The sequence below is a fragment of the Rhinatrema bivittatum genome, chromosome 2, assembly GCF_901001135.1.
Source record: "Rhinatrema bivittatum chromosome 2, aRhiBiv1.1, whole genome shotgun sequence".
NCBI classification, from domain to species: Eukaryota; Metazoa; Chordata; class Amphibia; order Gymnophiona; family Rhinatrematidae; genus Rhinatrema; species Rhinatrema bivittatum.
The window spans coordinates 39,104,051-39,118,432 of NC_042616.1; the positions used below are offsets into that span (position 1 = coordinate 39,104,051).

General features: G+C 44.1%; 1 protein-coding gene across 1 annotated transcript in view; it reads right to left on the reverse strand.

The window, feature by feature from the left end:
• LOC115083855 (zinc finger protein 11-like) overlaps nt 1-14,382 on the reverse strand; it is a 54,430-nt gene that overhangs the window by 21,227 nt on the left and 18,821 nt on the right. The window lies entirely within an intron of this gene.

Genomic DNA, 14,382 nt, shown 5'->3' on the forward strand with positions numbered 1-14,382 from the left:
CTGCATACAGTTCCGAAAAGAACTGATGAAAGCGGCATCTGATAGAAGTATTGTCAGTAAGCATAGTGCCATCTTGGTGTTTAATTTTTACTATAATGGACTGGGCCTGCCTGCGTTTTAGTGTATGGGCCAGCAGGTTTCCGGCCTTATTCCCGCCCTCAAAGTATTTCTGTTTGGTGAGTTCTAATTGGTGAGCAAAAGTCGCTGTATCTAAAGCTAGAAGACGATTCCGGAGCTCATTGAGTCGAGATCTAATTTTCTGTGAGTTTCCTTCCATTTTGTGGCGCTTCTCTACCATTTTAAGCTGAGACAATAAGTCAACCCTCTCTGCCTCTCTTTGTTTCTTAAGGAAGGCAGCTCTCGCTATAAACTTGCCCAGTAGGACTGCCTTTAGGCATTCCCACAGTACCACTGGATTCACATCCCCTGTGTCATTCAATTCCAAGTACTCTTGAATGGCAGCAACCACCTGTGTTACGTAAGTAGTATCCGCTAGGAGTGAGTCATTGAGCCTCCAATATCTGTGGCCTTTGTCATAATCCCGAATTTGTAATGTAAACCAAATAGGAGAGTGGTCTGACCACAATATGGGTTCTATATCCACTTTTTCCACCCTTGGAAGTAAACCCGAGCTACAGAGAAACATATCCAAGGGGGAGTAACTATCATGCGGTTGGGAAAAAAATGTATAGTTACGTGAGGCAGGGAATAGAGATCTCTATAAATCAATTATACCCTGACTCCTCAAGAAAGATTTCAAGGCTCCCCTCGGCGAGCCCTCGCTACCTTAGGGTCATTACTTTGACCTGTGGAAGTATCCAGTTGAGGGCTAAGGGTCAGATTGAAATCTCCGCCCACAATCGAATGCCCCGCCATTCTGGTGGCTAAAGTGTCCATAAGGGAATGATAAAATACCTCTTTGTGACTTGTAGGCTCGTATACAGACACTAAAGAATAAGTGTCCCCTCCCAGGGATAATGTAACCACTAAGAATCTCTCAAATAAAGTACTCTAATCACTTGAGGTACACTGCAAAAATAGCAGAATGTAACATCATTTATACCCTTATCCACAAATTTATTAAAGATAACACCGACGGAGAGTGGTATCAGACTCTTATATGGTGTATCCAATCTCATGGGCTCTTGCCCTCTACAGGGCTGCAACCCCTCTCTTGTTTCAAACACCAGTTGTTCTCACCTCATTTACCAACTCTCCGAAGGTGAAATTTTCATTTTATCTTTTTTATAAGTGCAAAAAATGCCTCTCTTACTTCACCAGTGCCCTTATTTATTAAAAACTATAATCTAATCTCCCATTTATCCCTTAAAAAATCATGTTTAGCGTAATTTAGCTCATTGAGCTATACTATGTTTCTACTTATCTTTATGCTATGATCCGCCCGACATTGGCAATGTTTCGGCGCGCCCAGCGCCTGCTTCAGGGGCTATTGATCGTTCTTAAACTTTTCTACAAAGAAAACAGAGTTATAATAACCACTTAGTTTCCTAAAAATCTTTTCACTGCTTATGCAACAGTACTTACAATTCAGCGTGTTCAAGCTCTTTCAGCTCTTTCAGCTTTCTCCTTGTTCAAAAATGGCGCCTAAACGCCTTCATTCACCCTCTACCGGAAGTCAGCTGTTTTATATTCAATTCCTTCAAGCTATAAATAAACTGACCAATCGACTTCCTTGTTTAGACCCATGGGGGCAATGGTATTCAATTTAAAGATCCAGCGTTGTTCACGCTGGAGTAAACAGAGATTTAAATCTCCTCCTCGCTCATTTTGCTCAACGCTTTCCAGGACCGTACTATTCAAACTGTCAAAACTGTGCGATTTGTCCACGCAATGTTGCACCAATGGTGCCTCCATCCGACCACGTTTCAAAGCACTCTTATGTTCAATTAAACGCGTTTTCAACAATCTTGTAGTTTTCCCTACATATATGAGTCCACATGGACACCAGATCGCGTATACCACGTTTTTTGAAATGCAAGATGTTGATTTAAATGGTTTAAATTTTTGCAATTTGCTGAGAGGAATGTCTGTATTGGGATGGGCCAATGGACACATCGCACAGTTCCCACAAGGGAAATGTCCCTTTACCTCTTCAGACCTCTCTACTGCTGTCTGAAAATGTGAATTTACCACCTGATCTTTTATACTTAAACCTCTTTTATATGCAATTAGAGGCTGTGCCTCAAAAACTGGATGTACTTGTAGTACATTCCAGTGACGCCGAATACTTCGCGTCACCTCATTTACCTTCAATGAGTATGGTAATATACATGTCAACCTGTTGGTTATCCCCTTTTGCCTTGGTTGTAATAGTTGCTCCCTATGATTCCAACGGGCTCTTTTACACGCTTTCCGTATCACAGATAAGGGATAACCCCTATCTGCAAACCTAAGGCTCATCTCCCTTGCTTTTATTTTATACTCTTGAGTTGTAGAACACAACTTCCTGAGCCTTAAGAATTGGCCAAAAGGTATACTGTTCCGTAAAGGTAAAGGATGACAACTTGAGTATTCCAGAATGGTATTACGATCGGTGGGTTTCTGAAAAATTGTAAACGAAAATTTATTAACCTCCAAAGATATCTGGATATCTAAAAAGGAAACAGAAACTTTATCAAAAATGTACGTAAACTGTAGAGCTTGTTCACACGAGTTTAACCAAATCATAAATTCTTTGAAAAGGATCTCAGACCCATGCCACACGATAAAAATGTCGTCAATGAAACGGCGCCACACTAGGATATTCTTTTTATACGGAGAAATTGCTAGCCATTGGGATTCAAAATGTCCCACGTACAGGTTTGCAACGCTGGGGGCCATTGTGGCCCCCATAGCTGTACCCCCCACCTGCTGATAATAAGTGTGATCGAAAAGAAAAAAATTTTTTTTCAATGCCAAACTGGCTAGTTCCACAATAAAAGCTGCTGGTGGGCGGGTTAAAGATGTTTGTGATGTCAAACTTGTTTGCAATACCGCTAACGCCGCTTCCTGGGGTATGTTCGTGTAAAGAGACACAATGTCTATTGTCGCCAAAGAAGCTTCTTCCCAAGGGATTTCCAAAGTCTCCAAAAACTGTATTAAATCTCCCGAATCTCTTACATATGATGCCAATAGAGGTACAAGTGGTCTCAAAAAAGTGTCAACATACTGGGAGAGTGGTTCCAGTAACGAACCCCGCGAAGAAATAATTGGGCGCCCCGGTGGCTGCTCAAGATTTTTGTGAATTTTAGGAAGGTGATAAAAGGTTGGTACCTTAGGATGATCTACTTTTAAAAAACGAAATTCTCTCTTTGTTATCCAGCCTTGTAATACGGCCTCTTCCAATAACTCATCAATTACTATCTTTAACTGGGTCGTGGGATCTCTCTCAAGTTTCATATAGAACTTCTGATCTGCCAGCTGTCGCAATGCTTCTTGTTTATAAAACTCTTGATCCAACACTACCACTGCTCCTCCTTTGTCGGCACTCTTGACCACTATCGAAGAATCTCGTTTTATATCCTGCAAAGCTAAGTGTTCTTGTGTTGTTAAATTCCACTGTCCCTTCTTGAATTCACTACGTATACTATCTATATCTTTTTGAACTAACTTTGCAAAGGTATGTATAATTGGATCAATATTACCAGGAGGGCACCATGTGGATTTAGGGTGCACAGCCGAATCATCCGTCACATTTCCAGGTGGTTGTTGGCTAAAAAATAATCTTAAACGAAGATTCCTCAAGAATCTCTGAAAGAATTTATTTAACTCGAAATGGTCAAATTGTACCGTCGGTACATATGTTAAGCCTTTTTGCAATACCTGGATCTGCGTCTGAGAAAGAGAGCGGGAGGAGAGATTGATCACTGTGGAATCACAGCTCTCCCTTTTCCTTGTGATCGTGTCCACCGCTTCTGTTGTTTCTGCCCTATCGGGGGATCTTGTGTGTGCGATTGGAATCTGACCTTGCGGTCTTGTTTCACCTCGGGAAAAGGAGTAGTCGAAGATCTAGTATCTCCCGAAATATTTTGTCCACGTGTAGTTTCTTCACCTGAAGAATCATCTGAACTGGATTCAAAAGTTTTCTTCTGCCCATACGTTCTTTTTAACTGCGGGTTCATCCAATAATAAATGGACCCTTTCTTATAATCCTGTTCGTCCCGAACAAATTTATTTGTCTTAAACTGTTTCAATTCTTCGGTGAAGATATAGATAGTATATAGATAGTATATAGATAGTATACGTAGTGAATTCAAGAAGGGACAGTGGAATTTAACAACACAAGAACACTTAGCTTTGCAGGATATAAAACGAGATTCTTCGATAGTGGTCAAGAGTGCCGACAAAGGAGGAGCAGTGGTAGTGTTGGATCAAGAGTTTTATAAACAAGAAGCATTGCGACAGCTGGCAGATCAGAAGTTCTATATGAAACTTGAGAGAGATCCCACGACCCAGTTAAAGATAGTAATTGATGAGTTATTGGAAGAGGCCGTATTACAAGGCTGGATAACAAAGAGAGAATTTCGTTTTTTAAAAGTAGATCATCCTAAGGTACCAACCTTTTATCACCTTCCTAAAATTCACAAAAATCTTGAGCAGCCACCGGGGCGCCCAATTATTTCTTCGCGGGGTTCGTTACTGGAACCACTCTCCCAGTATGTTGACACTTTTTTGAGACCACTTGTACCTCTATTGGCATCATATGTAAGAGATTCGGGAGATTTAATACAGTTTTTGGAGACTTTGGAAATCCCTTGGGAAGAAGCTTCTTTGGCGACAATAGACATTGTGTCTCTTTACACGAACATACCCCAGGAAGCGGCGTTAGCGGTATTGCAAACAAGTTTGACATCACAAACATCTTTAACCCGCCCACCAGCAGCTTTTATTGTGGAACTAGCCAGTTTGGCATTGAAAAAAAATTTTTTTCTTTTCGATCACACTTATTATCAGCAGGTGGGGGGTACAGCTATGGGGGCCACAATGGCCCCCAGCGTTGCAAACCTGTACGTGGGACATTTTGAATCCCAATGGCTAGCAATTTCTCCGTATAAAAAGAATATCCTAGTGTGGCGCCGTTTCATTGACGACATTTTTATCGTGTGGCATGGGTCTGAGATCCTTTTCAAAGAATTTATGATTTGGTTAAACTCGTGTGAACAAGCTCTACAGTTTACGTACATTTTTGATAAAGTTTCTGTTTCCTTTTTAGATATCCAGATATCTTTGGAGGTTAATAAATTTTCGTTTACAATTTTTCAGAAACCCACCGATCGTAATACCATTCTGGAATACTCAAGTTGTCATCCTTTACCTTTACGGAACAGTATACCTTTTGGCCAATTCTTAAGGCTCAGGAAGTTGTGTTCTACAACTCAAGAGTATAAAATAAAAGCAAGGGAGATGAGCCTTAGGTTTGCAGATAGGGGTTATCCCTTATCTGTGATACGGAAAGCGTGTAAAAGAGCCCGTTGGAATCATAGGGAGCAACTATTACAACCAAGGCAAAAGGGGATAACCAACAGGTTGACATGTATATTACCATACTCATTGAAGGTAAATGAGGTGACGCGAAGTATTCGGCGTCACTGGAATGTACTACAAGTACATCCAGTTTTTGAGGCACAGCCTCTAATTGCATATAAAAGAGGTTTAAGTATAAAAGATCAGGTGGTAAATTCACATTTTCAGACAGCAGTAGAGAGGTCTGAAGAGGTAAAGGGACATTTCCCTTGTGGGAACTGTGCGATGTGTCCATTGGCCCATCCCAATACAGACATTCCTCTCAGCAAATTGCAAAAATTTAAACCATTTAAATCAACATCTTGCATTTCAAAAAACGTGGTATACGCGATCTGGTGTCCATGTGGACTCATATATGTAGGGAAAACTACAAGATTGTTGAAAACGCGTTTAATTGAACATAAGAGTGCTTTGAAACGTGGTCGGATGGAGGCACCATTGGTGCAACATTGCGTGGACAAATCGCACAGTTTTGACAGTTTGAATAGTACGGTCCTGGAAAGCGTTGAGCAAAATGAGCGAGGAGGAGATTTAAATCTCTGTTTACTCCAGCGTGAACAACGCTGGATCTTTAAATTGAATACCATTGCCCCCATGGGTCTAAACAAGGAAGTCGATTGGTCAGTTTATTTATAGCTTGAAGGAATTGAATATAAAACAGCTGACTTCCGGTAGAGGGTGAATGAAGGCGTTTAGGCGCCATTTTTGAACAAGGAGAAAGCTGAAAGAGCTGAAAGAGCTTGAACACGCTGAATTGTAAGTACTGTTGCATAAGCAGTGAAAAGATTTTTAGGAAACTAAGTGGTTATTATAACTCTGTTTTCTTTGTAGAAAAGTTTAAGAACGATCAATAGCCCCTGAAGCAGGCGCTGGGCGCGCCGAAACATTGCCAATGTCGGGCGGATCATAGCATAAAGATAAGTAGAAACATAGTATAGCTCAATGAGCTAAATTACGCTAAACATGATTTTTTAAGGGATAAATGGGAGATTAGATTATAGTTTTTAATAAATAAGGGCACTGGTGAAGTAAGAGAGGCATTTTTTGCACTTATAAAAAAGATAAAATGAAAATTTCACCTTCGGAGAGTTGGTAAATGAGGTGAGAACAACTGGTGTTTGAAACAAGAGAGGGGTTGCAGCCCTGTAGAGGGCAAGAGCCCATGAGATTGGATACACCATATAAGAGTCTGATACCACTCTCTGTCGGTGTTTTCTTTAATAAATTTGTGGATAAGGGTATAAATGATGTTACATTCTGCTATTTTTGCAGTGTACCTCAAGTGATTAGAGTACTTTATTTGAGTTATTAACATTGAGGTGAGGAGCCATTTTACAATATAACCACTAAGAATCTGCCATTAGGTTCAGAATAAGTACTTTGCAATTCAAAGTGAATATCCTTGTGGATCAAGATTCCCACCCCCACATACTTAGCCAAGGAGGTTGCTGCTGCCCAGAATTGGTGGGGAAATTTAGCAGAGTTCATGAGCCCCTGGTACCTTTTCCCAAAGGTGAGTTTCTTGAAGAAATATATCCGCTCCCAGCCTCTCAATCTCTTTAAATATAGTAGGCTTCGCTTTCGAGGAGTATTAAGGCCTTTAATATTAATGGACAAGAATTTACACGTTGCCCTAATTACGGAAGACTTGCTCCCCTCTGAGTAGCTAATGCCAATACAGCCAAAGTTAGCGTATATATCAGGCAGTAGATAAGAGCAGCATCGCTGATGTCCCCTTGCATAATATTTAGATTCCTATGAATGCCCAAGATGCTTCCCTGATTAACCCCCCCTCCCCCCAAATCTTCCCCCCTATATCCCGGGATATCATATCACAATCCCGAATGTGTGTGGAGGAAGATGCACCTCACTCCCCCATCGGGTAACATTAACATATATAATAGTAAAGCCAAAAATATAACAGTATTATCAACTTAGAGCTCTTTGTTATACATGCTCAATGACCGAAATAAGCACAATAAACAAAATAAGGTGGCCCAACCAACTGTCATCCACCGTATGCTGATCGCACTATACACCTCAAGGTAAAAAACCAATAACCAGCCTGATGTTCAGGCTGGATCGTTGTCCGTATTGGTGCCAAGCGAATTTCTTTGTAGTCTCCTTCTCAGCTCGTTGCCATCTAGGTTGGGACATTTTCGGTTTGCTATTGTTTGTTGTGGCTCGATCCGACAGGGGGATCTCGAGTGGTATACCTGCGCCATGCAGGGGAGCTATCGCCTCAGCTGGGGATGTGATGTGATCTGTTACTCCTTGTAGTGTAAATGCCAGACCACCAGGAAAAGCCAACGATACCGGATATTGGCTGCAGATAATTTAGCTGTAACACATCTGAATTCTTGGTGTTTCCGCAAGGTTGCAGCGGAGAGGTCAGCAAAGATAGACAGCTTGTGGCCTTCCCACGTCCAGGAACGGCGTTTCTGGGCAGCATTGAAAATGTGTTCTTTTTGGGTGTAGGAGTGGTAACATACAACAATGTCACAAGGCCCATTTGCCATCTTGGGTTCGAGTGTTATGGGCCCTCTCAATGTGGATATTTTGAACCTCTTGTTCGGTATTTAGCTCTCCGCCAGCGAGAAGGAAGTTAGAAATTTTACCAACAACCTCCTTGCAAAGACTGCATCGACGACTACGGTTTTCAATATCTTCTAGTTTATCAGAGAGCGCTTGACATGTTTCTTACAGGGCATCATGATCTTTTTTCAGCTCACTTCAACTCTCATCTTACTCGTCGAGGCGCATTTCTATCGCGTCCGTCCTGCGCCCTTTCTCCGCTGTGTCCTCCCTTATCTCCTCGATCAGTGCATACATCTCAGTCTTATAATTTTTAAGGTCTTGTTGTAGTTCCACAAACCAGCCTCGCATCTCTTCGCGGGTAGGGTAAGCACTGCTGGTGTTGCCTGATCCCATTGCATCTTCTTCCATTTCAGCAATTGCCTCTGCGGTCGCCATTTTGGATCGAGTTTCGTCGATATCCTCTCTGCCTTTGGAATAAGAATATTTCCTTAAATCGGACGTTTTTCTCTTCGCCGACATCCGTAATGAAGTCCGGGAATGTTCAGAAAAACCGTCGGCAAAGATTTGGAGCTCTTTTGCAGGTTTTTGGCAGTTATTAAACCCGATCGGTGCAGAGAGCACTGGCTTAAGCTGCTCGTATGACGAGTGACGTCACTTCCTCCTCTTCACACATACTTTTCTACCCTTCTTTCTCCCACTCCCCCTCTATGTTCTCACTCCCTTTACTCCCAGGTCTCATTCTCTCCCTCTTCCTTCTTTACCTCTCTCTCATTACTTCTACTACCAACCAGCCCCTGCTCTCTTGTACCAGTGTCACCCCTCTAACCTCTCTCACATTCCCTTCATGGTTCTCACACATTATCACTATCCATTCCCCTCCCTATGTCTCTCTCCCCCACTGTGGCAACTTGAGCGCTCTTTGGGATAGCCAAAGAAAAGGATGTACTCTGGCAAATCGCTCATAAAAGTATTTATTTAATGACAAACAACAAAACAAAAGCAGAAATACAACTCACAATTCAACTCTGAATCCGATCCTTTAAAGCAGGGGTCGGGAACCCATGGCTCGCGAGCCAGATATGGCTCTTTTGAGGGCTGCATCTGGCTCGCAGACAAGTGTCGCCATACTTCGCGGTTCCCCGCTGACCCAGCTGCTCCCCGGTCCTCCGCCGCCCGGGCTTAAAATGCTGTCAGCCCGGGCGGAACGCGGCAGGACAGCTGGAGTCAGCGGCACCGGCGTGCTCTCTTCTCCCCCCCCGCGGCCCGGAAGAGGAAGTGGAGAGCATCGGGTGCCTGCGCGGGAAGAAGAGACCACACTAGCGTGGTCTCTTCTTCCGCGCAGGCACCCGATGCTCACCACTTCCTCTTCCGGGCCGCGGGGGGGAGGAGAAGAGAGCACGCCGACTGGAGTCATCCGGGTGCCTGCGCGGGAGTCATCGGGTGTCAGCCGGGTGCCAGTGCTGGAGTCATCGGGTGCCTGCGCGGGTCTTCCCGCGCAGGCACCCGATGCTCTCCACTTCCTCTTCCGGGCCGCGGGAAGAAGAGAGCACGGTGCTCACGCTAGTGTCCGACGGGAAGAAGACTGCAGCGCGGCTCGGAGGAAAATGAAAATCTTCAACCGCGGCCGATGGGACTCCGCCTTCGCCTCCGCGAGGGCTGAAAATGAAGGAGGTTAGCGTTGGGAGGTGGCTGCTGCTGCCGCGAGTTCCCGGGGGGGGGGGGGAAGGGGGAGAGAGAGAGTGAATGAATGAGCGAGCAAGTAAGTATGTGTGTTTGAGATCCTGTGTGTGTGAGTGAGAGATTGCATGTATGTGAATGATTGAGAGCCTGTATATGTGAAAGAGAGTATGTCTGTGATTGAGATCCTGCCTGTGAGAGAGAGAGCATGAATGTAAGTTTACCATTGGGAACCTGTATGTGTAAGTTTGTAATTGAAAACCTGTTTGTTTGAAAGAGTATGTGTGTATGATTGAGATCCTTTGTGTGTGAGAGAGATCATGTGTATGTATGATTAAGAGCCTGTGTGTATAAGTAAGAGAGAGATCATGTGTGTCTGTGTCTGATTGACAGCTGGTTTAGGTGATGGAGCATGTGAGTATGTGATTGAGAGCCTGTGTTTAAATGAGAGAGAGAGACCATGTGTGTCTGTGTGATTGAGAGCTGATTTAGGTGAGGGAGCATGTGAGTATGTGATTGAGAGCCTGTGTTTAAATGAGAGAGAGAGACCATGTGTGTATGTGTGTGATTGAGAGCTGATTTAGGTGAGGGAGCATGTGAGTATGTGATTGAGAGCCTGTGTGTAAATGAGAGAAAGAGAGGACATGTTTGTAAGCATGTGAATGAGAGTCTGTGTGTGAGAGAAAAAGACAGCATGTATTTATGTGATTGAAAGCCTGTGTGTGTGTAAGCGTGAAAAGATAGACAGCATGTGTGTAAATGTGTAATTAAGAGCCTATATAAGTGAGAGAGAAAAAACATTTGTATATGTGAGTGACTGAGAGCATGTGTGTATAGGTGTGTCATTGAGAGCCAGTGTGAGAGAGAGCGCTGGTATGTGACTGAGAGAGGAGAAAGTTCCAAGCAAACCACCCCACCTCCTGCTAATTCAGAACAATCTCAGGACACCTGGATATCAAACGTTCCCAGGTATGCAGAGCAAAAAAATTTTTGTATCCTTATTATTTTTCATTACTGGATCTTTGTGTCTGCTATTTTGAAATATTTTGTTGGTATCTGGAAATGTTTTATATGAGTTTTTAATTATTGGATATTCCACTCATCAGCTGTTTCGAAATATGTTCTTTTTGTTAGTACAGTTTTACTGCTGATGATTTTATATTTCTTGATTTGTTTTATAAGGATGTGTGATGTTTCTTTTTTCCTTTGTTACACTGCATACAGAGACTCTGGCTTGTGGCAGTTTCCAATTCAGTTTTTGTCTGCATGCTTCTTGTTATGCGTTTTGGTCTCTTTATTCTATGTTAGGTGAGGGACAGCACGTGATTCAGGTGAGGTTTTCTGCTGGCGTGTAGTTTCTGTGTAGGACTCTATAGCAGCCTGACTTGGTCCGTTTTCCTAATAGGAGATGTATTGGTGTCTTAAGGCCTGGTGTAATATTTTCAGAGACTTATTGTACTTTAAAAGTGTGATCTTACATAAAATGCACACATTTACTTGTATTTAGTTTTAAACATATTGTATGGCTCTCATGGAATTACATTTTAAAATATGTGGCGTTTATGGCTCTCTCAGCCAAAAAGGTTCCTGACCCCTGCTTTAAAGTGTTCTGGGGTTTTCTCCTGTATACGCCTTCACATACCCTCCCCCCTTAGCTCAAACATCTTAGGCTGAGTGCTGGCCCTTACTAGGGGTGCACTCTTTAAGAAAATCCCCATTCCTCTCTTCTTTCCCTTCCCTATGCTGTGGCTCTCTAATCCTCTTGGATTTCCCCATCCTGGGGATTCAGTTACGGTTCCAAGACTGACCAATGCTCTTCCTTCGCCTTAGTATGTCCCTCTCCTTTGTCTTCAAGTGGAGATAATTGCACCCCAGGACCACTCCCACGTCTATGTTGGTTTGCCCTGCCATAGTCATCAGGCAAGTGGGGTATTGGTGCTGATCCCCCGTGTTTCCAACCAGCATCTTTCAGTCGATGGAAAAGACTTTGTGCAGTTTCCACAGGCTACAAAATACTCCTTCAGCACTGCTGCCATAAGTCTCCATCATATAACCCTCTCTTTCCAGGATGGCTGTTTTGACCGCAGAATAGTTGGCTGTCCAATCAGGACTGGCCGCTTGGCTCTTGCCAGTCACTAGATTTGACGTGTGGTCCTATTAGCTTTCTGGACAACCCATCAGGCAGGCAGTTCTTTCAAAATTCTTTAAGAATACGCTAGGTCTTCCTCTGCCTTCATTTTAAACAAAACAGGGGATGGAGGCTACACCTGCATCATGGGGGTTTGCATTGTTGGGCAGACTAGATGGACTACTTTGGGTCGTTGCCTGCTGAAATTTGCTGTTGCTGTGAATCATAGCCCAGGCCACAAAGCCACCCTAAACTGACTCCTGCATCTAGGCTTCCTAACACAAAAGAGTTTTTGTTTTTTTAGCAAAGTTTACATCTTTCAGTCCTGAGGATCCATTAGCACTGAGCCTCCCTCAACTGGGATGGTCATCTTGGGCATCACTGCTGCTACTGGGGCATCTACTTAGGTATATGGAATAGCTGATCCTTTGCCTCCTGCTATATTTGGACATAGCATATTCATAGATCTTCTAGTCCTTGGGGTCACAACCGGTACCCTCAACTCCGTTGTAATCATATCCCAAATGGCGGCTTGCAGCGGAAAAGGCTTTCACAGGCTTCATGATTCCCACTGGACTTCAATTACTTTTCCTGGGCCCTCAGTTAGCAGAAGGGATTGCATTACCTTGTCAATAGGTGCTGCTAGTTTCTCCTTCCGGCGCAAACTTATTGCCACTTCCTTCCTTCAGGACAAGTTCAGTTCTCCTTCCTTCGGATATTCCAGATCCTCCCCTGTCATCTTCCAAATACTCAATATGGACTCTGAGTGACACCAGCAACTGTGCCGGTCTGAGCGATCTCTCCCTAGCGCCAAACAGGGCCTCTTCACGAGAGGATCCAGATCCCCCGGGGTTCAAAGAGGTGAAAGATTCCCCTTTGCCCCAGCTGTTCCTGTGCATGCAAGCCCCTTCATCTCACAACAGGCTTTTAGTATGAACATTATAAATTCTAGAAAATGCTCTTAACTCTCTCTATTCTCCTGGAGGTTTCTTGAGCTCGCTGAGAAGCCACAGAGTCTGAGCCTTCACCGTTTTTTCCAGCAACATCTGTGCCTGACTTGAGGCTGCTGCTGCCAGTATTCGGAGCTTCGACTGCTCGTCTACTTGTCCAGTGCACCGCTCCACTTCATAGCTGCAGACTCCTTCCTCTTATCTAGGGGTGCCCGGCCGCTTTTAACCCTTGCTGTCTGCTCGGTGGGTGGGAGTCCCCCATTGCAAGCCAAAACAAAAAGGCAGCCGTCAGAAAGGCCTGGGTTTGTCAATAGGCCCACAAGGCCTGTGCCTGGGGCAGCAAAACTCTAGGTGGTGGGGGGGTGCGGGGAGAGAGGCAGCAGGTGAGCTGAAGATTTGCTGCCTCACAGCTATGCTGAATCTCATTCAGCAGGGAACAAGAAGGGAGCGGGTGAGGCTAGAAGGCACAGGAGGAGAGGAATGAGGCTCACAGCAGGGAGCAAAGAAAAGTCATTCTTGATTGAAACCCTCTCTCTCCCCCCATCATTCAGAGACATGAAGGGAGGAGGTCAGAATGGAGCAGATGTAGCTCTGTTGTCCCCTTGACTAGGAGAGGGAAGGTGGGACAGCACCACAAGTGCCTAGGGGTGGATAAACCCTAAATCCTTCTCCGCTGCCATGCTGTGCTGTTAGTGGGCCTCTTAGCATCCACATTCTTGCTTCCTCTCTTGGCCATAAAGCACTGTGGAGGGTGGCGGAGTTTGTGCCACAGCCTTAGCACATTCTGTGCATCTCACCACAGTCTCAAGCTCCTGCTTTTCTCTCCCTTTTGTTCCCTTAATCAAGCCGGCTGTGTTAACAGCAGGATCTGGAGGTCTCTTTTTTTTATTTCATGTAAGAGACTTCTTGTCACCCAGTAGTTTGGGAAATACCCGATATCTCTGGATCCAGACTTCCCCCAGATAAGGAAGCTCAATCAGCCTGACCATCATCCATTTCCTGAGGCTCGGGCCTGGTGATTGCTGGTTAAATCTATCTACTCAGGCAGCTTCGGCAGAATCCTGTAGTAGATCCTGCAGACCCTCGCCAGGCATCCACCATCTGCTGGAGACAAAGAACTACTGGAGGCTTTCCCCTCTGGCACCAGACTATAATGAGGAAGGCGCCAGTACAAATATTTGTTCTCTGTCTCCATCTACTGGAAGGAGGAGTATAATCCATGTGTCAGATCTGGTCTGGTCAGATAAGGAAAGAGAGCTGCCCACTGACACAGCCCTGTGACATCCAGTTTGCTGCAATAGCTCAGGGGAAGATTCTGCATTAAAATTTGGAAAATTCCATGAAACAGTTGCAGAAATTGTGTGTGACATTTCCAAAATTTCATACACGGTGGTTTAAATATCAAATGTCAATTTCATTTACTCTATAAAGCAAAGCCATTTTCTGAATATTCATATATGCCTAGATCATTTGTTCTTTTGTGGGATTGGCGGAGGAGGAGGAGGGGACCTAACTGACAGGTGCAGTGAAGTTAGAAAGGATCCAGGGTGGTAAGGGGAGCTGACG